The 13261-nt window shown below is 40.6% G+C and overlaps 1 protein-coding gene across 4 annotated transcripts in view; it reads left to right on the forward strand.

Annotated features, from left to right (window-relative positions):
- The first annotated feature begins 2132 nt into the window (after positions 1–2132).
- Positions 2133–13261, forward strand: part of LOC124612441 (glycerol kinase-like) — a 177131-nt gene continuing 166002 nt past the window's right edge. The window contains exon 1 of one of the 4 annotated variants that reach the window (XM_047140657.1): positions 2133–2413. The gene's annotated coding sequence lies outside the window, so the exon portion shown is untranslated. Of the gene's footprint in view, positions 2414–2449; positions 2655–2821; positions 3008–13261 lie in introns of those variants that run through there. The other 3 variants (XM_047140655.1, XM_047140656.1, XM_047140659.1) reach the window with 3 other exon arrangements.

Raw genomic sequence — 13261 nt, forward strand, 5'->3', positions numbered from 1 at the left:
TGGTAATGTATATATGAACTGAGTTGTTTGCTGGAAAAAGAGATATATTATTTAGGACAAATTTCATTAAGGAGTAAATATATTGAGAGGCAGTAGTTAGTATACCGTTCTTTGAAGAGGTTTCTGCAGGACGTCCGTGAATTCACTCCACAAATAATACGTATTACACGCTTTTGGACTCTGAAAACTCTTGTTTGACTTCAAGACTTACCCCAAAATATTATCCCATATGACATTATGGAATGAAAGTATGCAAGCTTTTTCATTTTATGTTGCCTATGTCTGCTAACACTCGAATTGCAAATACAGATTTGTTAAGGCGTTTCTGCAGTTCTGTGGTGTGCTCCTCCCAACTGAATTTATTATCAAGTTGTAATCCCAGGAATTTAAGACTGTCAACCTCGTATGTATGGTTCCTTTTTTTCCCCCACTTCTTTTCCGCATGTGCACACAATGCAATTGCGGTACGTGCAACTGCTGCGGTTAATAACAAGTTGTTGTCAGCCATCTTGAACTTTCACGAAAAATTTGATGACAGTGTAATCCCCTTTCTAGCGCTACGTCAAAGATCTTTGTCAAATATATTTGACGGAATATTTGATCAAATCTTTGACAAAGAAATTTGATAGTGTAAAGCCCGGTCCACACGCAACGATCTGTCTGCACAGACATCGGCGCAGATGTCTGTACATGCATAAGATCGCTGCAAATGTGGTGTGTTCACACGACACAAACCCCAATCTACTACTCGCCCGCCATCTGTCGGTGTAGAAAAGAAATATCAGTGGCAAGCGACTACGCTCCCCGAAAACGTCAAAATTTAATTCAGTTATTTTGAAAAATAGAAATGGAGGAAGTTCTGTTGTGGTCTGTGTTCACAACTTGTGTTGCAAAAAACATTCAGACCAACCGCAGGAAACAGAGAAAGCGGTCAAAATGGTGCAGACAGTGGCTGCTAAAGCGAAAGCAGTTTTGTCACGTAAATTTACTGCGAGAGTTGCAGGGCGAACCTGTTTTGTTTTACATAACCTCGTGTTCCATTTCCTCGCACATTGGCACTCCAATTTCATCTTCAATTGTACTCCTGCTTGGTCTTGGCGTTTCTTGATCACTAAGAAAGCCAAGTAGATCAAAATACCATAACGTTGGCTGGTTTACTTGATCTACTCCTACACCAGACCTTCTAGATTTCTGAACTTTGGATAACTCTTTTCGGTAAACAGTTCGCTGACAGACTAATTTACTTGACTTGCCTTCATGAACTCATCTTTCAGGAAAGCGTAAATAGCTTCACATGTGTTGGGTATTATTTCACTCAATGCTTGTTTCGATATTGCAGATGAAAATTCCAAATCATTGTAGCTCCTTCCTGTTGCTAGGGATCTTAATGTTACTGCCAGGCGTTCATGAGGAGAAATTTCCCTTCTCATACAAGTATTTTTCTCATAATATGAGGGGTTACATGCTTTAAGAGATAATTATAAGTTTCGACATCCATCCGCAAATAATTTCGCCAGTTCGCAACGAAATTATTTTTTTATTACCGTTTCTCTGTTTGCCGAGGCGCCAACTGCCCGCAATTTTTCAATTAGAGCATTGTATGCTGCTGTCTTTTTGTCTCGGTCACTATATTCTTTACTTTTAATCTTCCACAAACATGGGTGGTTTCTGTATATTTCAATGAATTCACTTACAAACTCTCGAGAACACTGACGAGTATCAGCCATTTTAATGCCCTGTGCACACAAATACAAACACTAGACTGAGCAAACAGCTGTTTCGCGCCAGATTTGCGACGATCTCCTGTCCACACGTTCCAACTTGTCTGCGCAGATGTGGTTTGAACCGACAGATTTGAGAGGTTTCGCTCAAACCTCCAACTCCAACTTCCAGGTTTGCACACACCTCAGGTTGGTGCAAATCTTCTGTTCACACGCAACGATCTGTCTGCGCAGATGTGATGTGCGCAGACATTTGCGCAGACAGATCGTTGCGTGTGGACGGGCCTTAATACCGGCCGTATCAGAGGAACGGTTATCGCAGTAACCGCTACTTCTCAGTAACCGGTTATTTCTATCAGTTACGTTATTTTTTGCCACATCTATGGTACAGCTTTTAAGTGCAATTGAATGTCATGATCTTTTGCCCAATAGGCTCAAAAAAATTTTGTGGCCGTTAATTACAACAAAGCCGACCATGAAGATGAGGCATACGTGTATTATTTATGTTTACGTCAAATAGTTAAATGATATCGAAGCGGTGATTTTCATGTTTCATCCAACCCTAATAGGGCATTGCTTGTATACTACTATCTACAGACTTAATTTTTCTTGGCAAAGTTTTCGAAATAGGTGTGTGTAAGTTTTTGAATAAAGTGACTTGCCTGTGGACCCAGTAGTGTGTGTGTTTCAAGGTGATAGTTCCATATTAATAAAGAATAGCCATAAGCACGCTTAGCCGTCACACTTTTGTCTAGTTTGGTATTGTTCGTTAATGGTATTACGCACCAATTAAGAGTAATGTGACACCATTGCACTCAAGTCGTGTTAATTGGCCTCACTTCGGCGGAGAACGGCTTTGACGTACAGTTTCAACAGGTGATTATTAGAAAATTGGCTGTGTTGTTGCTGTGTGCAATCGTTCGTTGAGTGAAGGTAGGCTGTCGTGGACGCTATGCACATAGTGGTGGTTATATTGGACAGTAATTACAGATTACCTTATGATCTTGTTGTTATCAGAGTATTTCCACATCAGTTCTTCGGTTAATACCAGATAAGGTCATAAATGCCTCGTAAGGTGCCATAAGTGCCTATCCAAGCGCATGTGAATAATAAGGTAAAGGAAAGCGAATCTCCTTGTATCCGACAAAATGGAAAATTTCCATAACGACTGTTCACCCTGGGAGTCCCGTGATGGAACATATGAATGGCTGGGATAAAGAATTACACCGATATCTAATGTGATTAGCAGATGTACAGTATATTAAGGCTTGGTATGTAAAGTTATGGTAAGTGAGCCGTTCGCACAATTGACTTAGATCTTCCAAAAATGACAAGCTATTAATGAACTGCTAACAACCACCGATTTTGTACGGTAGACCTTTATTGTTATTGTTAACGGGTCGTTCTCTGTGAACCAAAACCAATTTTCCCTCAGTAAAAAAGAAATCAGATGAATCTGTGTGGTAGAAAACAGTTCTTGCTGAGTATATCCTAAGGATCTAAAGTGTTAACAGTTACAACGCTGTGTACACACAAGTATTTGATGCAAACTAAGAAAAACCACAAAAGTGTGCATAAAACCAACGTACCTTGAGAGGTGATTGACCCAAAAAGAAACAAAGATAGTTACATAAATGTAATGATAAATCTCTTTAGTAGCCTCCGGACTCAAATGTATGGAGTGTCATTGAATGCCCTCAGAAACACCCAACAAAAGCAGTAGAGGCAACATTTTTATTTTAGAAGAGTAAAAGATGGGATAATACCTGTTAATGCTGCCATAGCTCGTGTTGTTAATATAATGCGCTTCTGAATGTGTTTGTTCGTCTGCAGTGTACCATTTGAGTACAATGTGTGTGGGGCATAACTCATTTATGTTGGTAATGCACAGGCTTTACACACAGATGCCATCAATTACATGATGTGCTTGTAGATATATAAATTAACTCAAAGTTTTCAACTTGTCATTGTTCCAGTTACACTGGACAATCTGTTGTGTGTTGTTAGCTGTTGTTGTTGTGCACATACAGGTTTGATGCAGCTCTCCACGCTTCTCTGTCATGTGCAAGCCTCTTCATCTACTGCAACCTACATCCTTCTGAATATGCTTATTGTATTCATTTCTTGGCCTCCCTCTATTGTTTTTACCCCCACGCTTCTCTCCAGTACTAAACTGGTGATCCCTTGATGCCTCAGAATGTGTCCTACCAACCGATCCCTTCTTCTAGTCATGTTCTGCCACTAATTCTGTTCAGTACCTCCTCATTAGTTATGTGCTCTACCCATCTAACCTTCAAAGTTCTTCTTGTCTAAATTGTTTATTGTCCATGTATCACTTCCATATGGGGCTACACTCCATACAAATACTTTCAGAAAGGACTTTGACACTTGAATCTATAATTGATGTTAACAAATTTCTCTTCTTCAGAAACACTTTTGTTGCCATTGCCAGTCTACATTTTATATCATCCCTACTTCAAACACCATCAGTTATTTTGCTTCCCAAATAGCAGAACTCATCTAGTACTTGCAGTGTCTTGTTTCCTAATCTAATTCCCTCAGCATCACCTGGTTTAAGTAGACCACATTTCATTATCCTTGTTTTGCTTTTATTGATGTTCATATTATACCCTTTTTTCAAGATGCTGTCCATTCTGTTCAACTGCTCTTCCAAATCTGTTGTTTCGGACAGAATTATAATGTCGTAAGCAAATATCAAAGTTTTTATTTCTTCTCCATGGATTTTAATTCCTCCTCCAAATTTTTCTTTTTTTTTCGTTTGCTGCTTGCTCAATATACAGATTGAATAACATCGGGGATAAGCTACAATGCTGTCTCAGGCCCTTCCCAACCACTGCTTCCCTTTCATGCCCCACCACTGTTATAACTGCCATCTGGTTTCTGTACAAATTGTAAATAGCCTTTCACTCCCTGTATTTGACACCTGCGATCTTAAGAATGTAAAAGAGAGTATTCCACGCAACATTGTCAAAAGTTCTCTCTGAGTCTACCTATGCTAGAAACGTAGTTTTGCCAAGTCTACAAATGCTAGAAACGTAGTTTTGCCTTTCCTATCTTCTGTGGGATTTCTCACATGTTCCTACATTTCTCCTGAATCCAAACTGACCTTCCCCAAGGCCAGCTTCTACCAGTTTTTCCGTTCTTCTTTAAAGAACTCATGTTAGTATTTTGCAACTGTGACACATTAAGCTGATAGTTCAGTAATTTTCACATCTGTCAGCACCTGCTTTCTTTGGGATTTTCAGCTACTTCTCTTTTTCCCTATTTGGTCACTTGTGTTATTACTTTAGACAGTGTCCCTTTTGTAGCCACATGGCTTTTTTCCTGAGCTGAAACATAGTGCTGGCTTCATATTTAGCTTTTTCTGTTTGTTATTAGGGATATGAGCAATGATGTAATATCTTCAGAGTTACCTTGTAAATTTAAATCCTTTGCATATATTTTGTTTCTTTTGTGAATGTTCTATATTTCAGAACTGTAAAATGTAATTGAAGTACTACAATATTTAAAAGATTGTTTGTCTACAGATATTACTCTGCAAACCATTGTGAAGTGCATGGCATATGGTGCTTCTCATTGATTATTTGGGCTCTCTCCCATTCCATAACTGTTTCTGTGTGTGATGTAATTTGTCTAATCTTGTCTTTGCAATCCCTATGGAAGCAGTAAACAGAGGGCTGTAACATATTCCTAAATTTATCACGTAAAGTTGCTTCTAGAAACTTGCCAAGTACACACTCCCAAGGGTCTCACAAACTTGCGACAATTTGTGCTGCCCTTCTTTGTTTCTGTTTAATATCTCCTGTAAGTCCTATTTTGTATTGGTCCCTTACACATAAGGGGTGTTCTAGGATGTGTTGTGTGAGTGTTTTGTATACAATCTCATATGTAGATTGATTGCATCTCCCTAGTGTCCTATCAAGGAACTGTAGCCTGCCACCTGCTTTACCTATGACTAACACTATGGGATCATTCTGTTTCGTACCTCTACAGATTATGACACTCGGGTCTTTGTATGACATGACTGATTCCAGCAGTGATTCACTGATATTGTAGTCATTGGGTACTATGTCCTGTTAAGTGCACAATTTTACATTTCTGAACATTTGACACAAGTTGCCATCATTTGCACCACCTTGAAATCTTATCATGATATGGCTTTCAGTGCCTTCTCTTTTAAGAAATTTATTATGTTTTACCATTTGCCATTTCAAGAATGTCTTGGTTTTGCACCTTGTATCATATTGCAAATATTTGTAAGAAAGCTGGGCAGTTAGTGATATAATCTGGACACTATTACAGTACTACAGTGCTCTGAGCTATTCTTAAATTAAAAAAATATATGTAATAGAGGGAAACATTCCACATGGGAAAAATATATGTCTGCTTGTGTCTGTTATGTGCGGATGGATGTATGTGTGTGCGAGTATATACCTTTTCCTTTTCCCTCCCAAGGTAAGTCTTTCCGCTCCCGGGATTGGAGTGACTCCTTATCCCCTCCCTCAAAACCCACATCCTTTCGTCTTTCCCTCTCCTTCCCTCTTTCCTGATGAAGCAACCAGGGGTTGCGAAAGCTTGAAATTTGTGTGTGTGTGTGTGTGTGTGTGTGTGTGTAAAAAATAAGTGGTATGCCTCCTGTTTTACCAACTAACACAGTGGAATTTCATTTCTTTTCCTAGCATAGTTTTGTCTCTTGAAGTCGTATGGACAGTGTGTTAAAAAATGCACCTGTAAACAATCTTTGCAGACAACACTCTTCTTGTGATAAAGTATCCTCCTGTCTAGGTTCCATGAAAACTCATCACATAAAAACCGTACAATGTAAAATACTATTAGTTAGATATGTGTGATTACTGTAAATCACAAGAGCAATAACTTCTCTCATTTGAAGTTGATGGTAAATCCACATAATAAAGGGTGCTTCTGTGAAAATGGCCATATATGTATTATAATTATCATCTTATTAAGCCGAGAATGCTTCTTGTAAGTATTCAGGACTGTAGGACCATCCCAGTATTCGAAAAAAGTAAGTGATAGAGAGTTGTCGATTCTCAGCAAATTTCTATTATTGAATATTCACCGAAGGTAACAAAGAAACTCATGTACAACCATTTAAAAACAGTTCTTGATAAAATCCAGTCCTTTGACAGAGCAGCAGTTAGCTGGATGTTACAAAAATAGATGTATTAAAGACATTTCAGATTTGTTATCCAGATTTTTAAATCTGTTTAATCACATGTAATTCACAACTGGGAGTTTTCATCTATTGAACTAAAGCTTCATCTAGTGTGAGATTCCAGACAACATGCATGACTTTTCTATGATAGTAGACTTGGTAGAACACTGGTAAGCTACCTTTGTAATCGGTAAATGACTCTGCACATATTTGCTGACAGACTTAAATATGCTGTAATTACACACATATAGAGTGGAGTTTTGCACTCTGGTGCAAAGGTCTTCAACAAGCTCCCATCTAACATAAAGCAACAAATTGGGAACCTTTCTAGTTTGGAAGAAAATTAGATGTGACTCAGTCCAAATGTCTGAAGCTATGACACTAAGACTTCTTAATCTAGTTTACTGAACATATAACAATATTATGAGAAGGATAGATTGCTACTCATCATGTAGGGGAGACATTGACTTGCCTACAGGCACAATGAAGAGATTGCTTCTCCAAAAATAGAAAACACACAACATTCACACGAGCGCAACTCTCACCTCACCTCATCATGCATGCATGACCACTACTGTCTCTGGCTGCTGTGTGCGCACCCACAGTGGCTAGAGACGGGAAAAGGGGGGGGGGGGGTGCTGACTGATGCTGTTGCACTTTATAAGGGGAAAATGTTATTACCAAAAATCTCAAAGGTCATGACCGATGTACTTTAAATTTTTGCACAATGCTCTAATGAAAAGTCAGACAAAAATGAACTATGTATTTTTATTATATGGAGAGGGGGAGAAAGGAGGAGGACAAGGACAGAGATAGGGAGGGGAGAAGGAGATTAGGACATATACTCAATCCCCCAGACATGTTAGAAATGCATGCTTTCTTTTCTGTTTTCTTTCTTTTTCGTGTAACCAGACTGTGCCACAGTAAAATGTGGCTGGGAACAGCTAGTGGATTACTAAGAACTTGCCACTAAAAAGGAGACTGAATTGTGCTGCTGACCAAATTATTTTTCAAATGTTTTCTGACTACTCCCATCAAGTTGATCACTTTCAGTTTCATTATTTCCACTTTGTTTGTTTGTTTGTGCCAGTAGAACAACATTCTAGTCTGAGCGATTCAAGTATGTTGTGGTGGCCTCTTTCCTGATCATGTTCCAGTATTGGTTTAGGAAGTCGTTTATGACAGCTGCATCAGATTTTTGTGCATATTCTTCTACTGCAGCCATAAAAAGTTGTTATCTGTTCTGTTCTTTACAGATCATGGCAATGAAGGAAGGTAACATTTTATCCAAACTGTTTATGATACACTAAGTAAAGATAGTTTCCCTTTGTTTATTAACAATACAGAACTTACACGTGTTTGCTCTGCTGCTTGAGTACATTGTCAGAAGTGTCTGCTCAGATCACGTTTTGTCACATTTTGTGAAAATGCATATGAGGTGAAGTAGAGAGTGGAAACTTGTGAAAACTGAGTGAAAACAATGCACTAAATAGCAGTTGATCGAGACACCAACCAGAGACACGAAACAGGACGAAAAATTTTGCAGAAGACACGCTGAAAAAAAAAGCACTAAAATGGATGTATAATAATACAGTTCAGTTAGTGATGTAATTTTAAGAAATAAAAATTTGACGCACGGATGATGACACACAGGTGTCGACACGTCTGGGTAAATATTTCAAAACAACCCAGTTTTTTAGTTAGATTTGTTTGACTAATACCAGCAAATGACTTAAAGTAAAGCTTTGTATGTGTGTTAGTTCCTCATAATTTTCCTTCATTTACACCTATACTCCACAGGCGACCATGTGGTGCATGGCAGAGGATACCCTGTACCGCTGTTAGTTATTCCCTTTCTTGTTCCACTAGCTAATGGAGCAAGGGAAAAATGACTGACTGTATGCTGCCATACAAATGTAGTGAGCCATGCCATTCCCGGAAGGGCATGTATCATCTATGTCAAACATAGAGCTCGGAGTAAATAAGTGGGCAATCACAGTTAGTTTGCGAACATCAGGCCACATACTGTGGGAAAGTATTATTCAACAGGTGTGGAATCTACCTGCTGGAGAACATTTGTAATCTCTGTGTAGCAAGGAGGAATGAAGGAGCTCCGGCACCAAGGAAGACAAATATGTTGTATACAAGTGACTGTTGTTATATGCTATTCGCAGAATGTTAACAACAAGAAGTCTTTGAGACAATAATTTTAGTTGGTTCCCATGTAACCTTTTGGAAAGTTTGTGATAATATACAAAGTTAATTGGGACCAATCTACCCTTCATTTAAGAAGAGAGGCAGTGTTTTGTTTTATAGCCACTTCATGTTCAGAAATCTGCACGGAAGAAAGAAGTTCGATGCTGAGGAAGAACAGGGCACAGCATAGCAGGACCCTAAGGTAATACAATGGAGTTGCAAGGCTGAATATCTACACCAATCTAATAAAGGAGTATTAAGATGGTGGTATTAGGTATAGCTGCCTGGAGTAATAGGTCTAGAACAGACCATGCTCAAGCAGTCAAAACATTGTCCCACTAGTATTTCTTTACAGATAATCATTAAACTAAAAACAAAAAATCATGAATTTAATATGTAAAATAATAATTTAAAATGAAAAACAAATATAAGTCAAAATAATTAGAATAACAGTGAACATTTAGATTATTATTTTAATTAGGTACGTTGAAAATATTCCAACAGCATATTGTGTACAGCTTATTTTCATAAAATGATATTACAAAACCATGTTTAGTGCACATGGGTGGATGTGGTGAGAAAGATCCTGTAACTTCCGTTATAAGAAAAGTTTTCATTTTTTATCAGTAATTAATGGTGGTGGGACATTTTGCAAAAATTTCACATTATTACAATAGTTGGTTATACAGTTTTAAAGAAAGTTAATTACATTTCAACTTTTATTTGAAACACATTTTTTATATATAATTGTTTTGAAGATATTACCTCTAAACCTAATACACCAAATTACCGTTTGGATTGTGTTTTACCTCTTAAAAGGGAAATTGGGCAAAAACAACAAAATATGTACAGCACTACTTTGATCCCTTTACATACCCACCAAGTTTCATCAAGATCATTTATTTAGACCAGGGGATGACCTATTGTTAGAGAAATGTGTGACAAGTAAAGATGTGAGGGATGGGAAAGACCAACCAGGGTTGGACAGATGTGTTAGAAATCTGCTACAAAAGCAAAGAGACCTGCACTCCAAATTTAACCATAGCAAAAACCTCACAAACAAATAAGAATATATAGAATAACCAGATCACTTTAATGAGAACCCAGTTTGTACATAGCTAGGCCGATTCCAAACAAATAACTAGTGCCCCGTGCCCTGTCAGGTGTGCGCAGAAATGAACTATAAATGGGGGGGGGGGGGCAGGGGGGGGGGGAGAGAGAGAGAGAGAGAGAGAGAGAGAGAGAGAGCACCAGACATACAGCCAATCCAACCCTGTCTACAGGATTATAACAGCTACGTTGCTAATCTGATTCACAAGGTGGCACTGTCCATGGGCAGTGTGTGCTGACCTGGCTATGATGCTGCCGTCGCTATTTGATCATGCCACTGCCGTGTCAACTGGACCCTGCCCCCAGATACTGGTGCAGGCAAGTAACAAGATGAGCTGGTGCCAACATGTCTTGTCAGGTTCACGGCCAGCTTGGCACCGACGATGTAATGCAAAGTTAGCACAGTCCTTTCCCGTAGTAGGATGACAGTGAGACTGTACACCTCTGATGGCCCCTCCCCCACAGCATGGGATGGCATACAGAATCCAGAAAAGTGATGTCCATATCTTCTGGGACTCTATTCACAGGTGCACATGGAGAACCAAAAGTCCTGTCAGCCAGCACTGGGGAATAGGGCTGGAAATGACCCTGGTAGTGACAGGTTGATTACCTGGGGATGTGCGCTGGGCAGATACCTGCTCCAGGAAATTCCAACGCTGGATGGGATCCATGGGTGGTTTGGGACTTAGGGGGAGTGGGCAGGAGCTGGTTGGTGTGGCACCCATTGACCATCTAGCCCCACCATTTACTGCTGAAGATCATACATACTCAGCCCCTGATGATCGCTTGGAGGGCTAGAAAAGACATCAGCAGATTGTGAATTAGGCAAGATTGGGCTGGGTGTAGCAGGTGTGGGCAAAAATGGAGAAGGGGGCCACAAGGATGGTGGGGAATGGGAGGATCTTGAGGATGCAGTAGTCGTGTGCAGGGGCGGCAGAGGCCGATACCCCACCTGTGGGGAAAGTTGGTTGCAATGGTGGGCCACGAGCCTGTCCTCTGTCTCCACTGAAAAGACTCTCCAGCCCTGCAGGCCTTGGACAACTACCTGGGTCTTACTCATGGTGATCAAAAGTGCGAGCCCAGGTAATGGCCTCTGGTGTGTATTATAGCAATGGAGGCATCTGAGGGGGTCGGGAGAGGCAGCAGGAGGTTGCAGACTGTGTGTGCCTGGCATCTTCGAAGCAGTTCAGCCGGGCTCTTCTCGCGCAGGGACATGGACCTATAAGAACTGAGAAAATGGGTGAATGCATCATCAGCCGGGGCATCCCCTATGTATTTCTTGATCTGTGTCTTGGAAGTTCAGACAAAGCATTCTGCCTCCTCGTTCAACTGGAGTGAAATGGGGTTGTCTTGATCTGGTGGATACCGTGTTGTGCACAAAAATTGTGAAAAGTTTATGAGATAAACTGTGGGTCATTGTTGGTCGCCAGGATGGGGGGAGACCTGTGACAGAGGAGAGCCAGGTTAGGTCTTGCACTGCTGATTCTGCCGTGTCAGGAGGCAGTTTATGATGTACGGAAACTAAGGATAGGATCTGTGAGCACTGACCAGTAAGCGTCCAGAAAAGGGACCCACAAAATCAACGTGGATTCACTACCAAGGCTGAGAAGGTTCCACCATGGAGAGTAGCACTGCATCGGGATGGCTTGGTGGCTTGCACACTTAAAGCAAGGAACAATGAAATGTTCAATTCGCTATTGATCTGTGGCCAGTAGACATGTTGGTGGACCAACTTCTTCATTTGTGATGTGGACCAGTGACCAGTTGCTGGAGGCAAAGGATGTCCTGCCTGAATGATGCTGAAATGACCACGCACGGCACAGTGTGTTTCGTAGACAAAAAAATAACTCCATCAACGAGTGTCAATCTGTGGTGCAGCACAAAATAATTATGAACGGGATCTGATGTATGAGCTGCAAGCTGTTCTGGCCACCCATGCTTTTGCTAAATACAGTGCCACTCCTGGCTAACACACAGAATCAGGCTGACCGTGTAGGTGAAGCAGGAGCCAGTAATAGGGAACTCACCCATTGTCTGTTGAGTTTCGTCATCAAAGTATAGACAGAGAAAATCATTGTGGTTGAAGCTGGGCTTGAGACACATAGGAAGGCAGTAGAGGGCGTCATCATTTGAGTGTTGAGCTGTTGGGCGAAAGTGGGTCACTTCGTGATAACCACTGAGGAACAGAGCCCAAAGTTGAAGTCTGTGTGTTGTCTTGCCTGGCAGATGTGCCACGGGCCTAAAGATGGAAGCTAAAGGCTTATGGTCCGCAACCAGGTGAAACTTGACACTATAGATAAACACATGAAGCTTCTTGAGTGTATAAATAATGATGAGGGCCACCTTCTCAATTTGCAAGTAATTTTTCTGTGCCAAGTTGAGCATCTTCGAGGCAAAGGCAATGGGCCTTTCCAAACCATCTGTAATATGGCGAGACAGTATGGACCCCATGGTGTGCTGCGGTAATTGGTAGCCACCATAGACTGGTGACCCATGCAGTATGTGGCCATAAACAGTGTGGAACACTAAACATGTTTCATTTTCTGAAATATTTGTTTACAGATATGGGTCCAAACAAATGATGCAAATATGCGACTATGGCTAAATATGCTGGAGCCTCTTCACATTAGTAGGACTTTGGAGGGCCTCTGTAGCCAAAATATGACTGCTCATTGGCTGTATACCCTGACAGGAACTGACATATTCCCAGGTATTCAATAGAGGGTTGGAAGAAAACGACTTATCTACATTACGCTTGAGATGTGCATCCCACAGTTCTGTAACAGAAGCTGTAGGTTGCGAAGATAGTCCTCAGTGGCTGGACTGTGGCAACAATCTCATCATGGTAGTTGATACAAGGAATTTGCTGCGTGAGTTGTTCCAAATAATGCTGAAAAAGAGCCAGAACGCTAGCAACTTCAAGAACAAACCACAGTACTGTTAGGTGCCATATGGCTTATTGGCAAAAAGCAACTGGCGTGGCTGACTCTTCATCAGACGACAGCTGCAAATATACTCCTGACAAATCCAATTTCGT

This window comes from Schistocerca americana, chromosome 4 (assembly GCF_021461395.2).
Source record: "Schistocerca americana isolate TAMUIC-IGC-003095 chromosome 4, iqSchAmer2.1, whole genome shotgun sequence".
Taxonomy (NCBI): domain Eukaryota; kingdom Metazoa; phylum Arthropoda; class Insecta; order Orthoptera; family Acrididae; genus Schistocerca; species Schistocerca americana.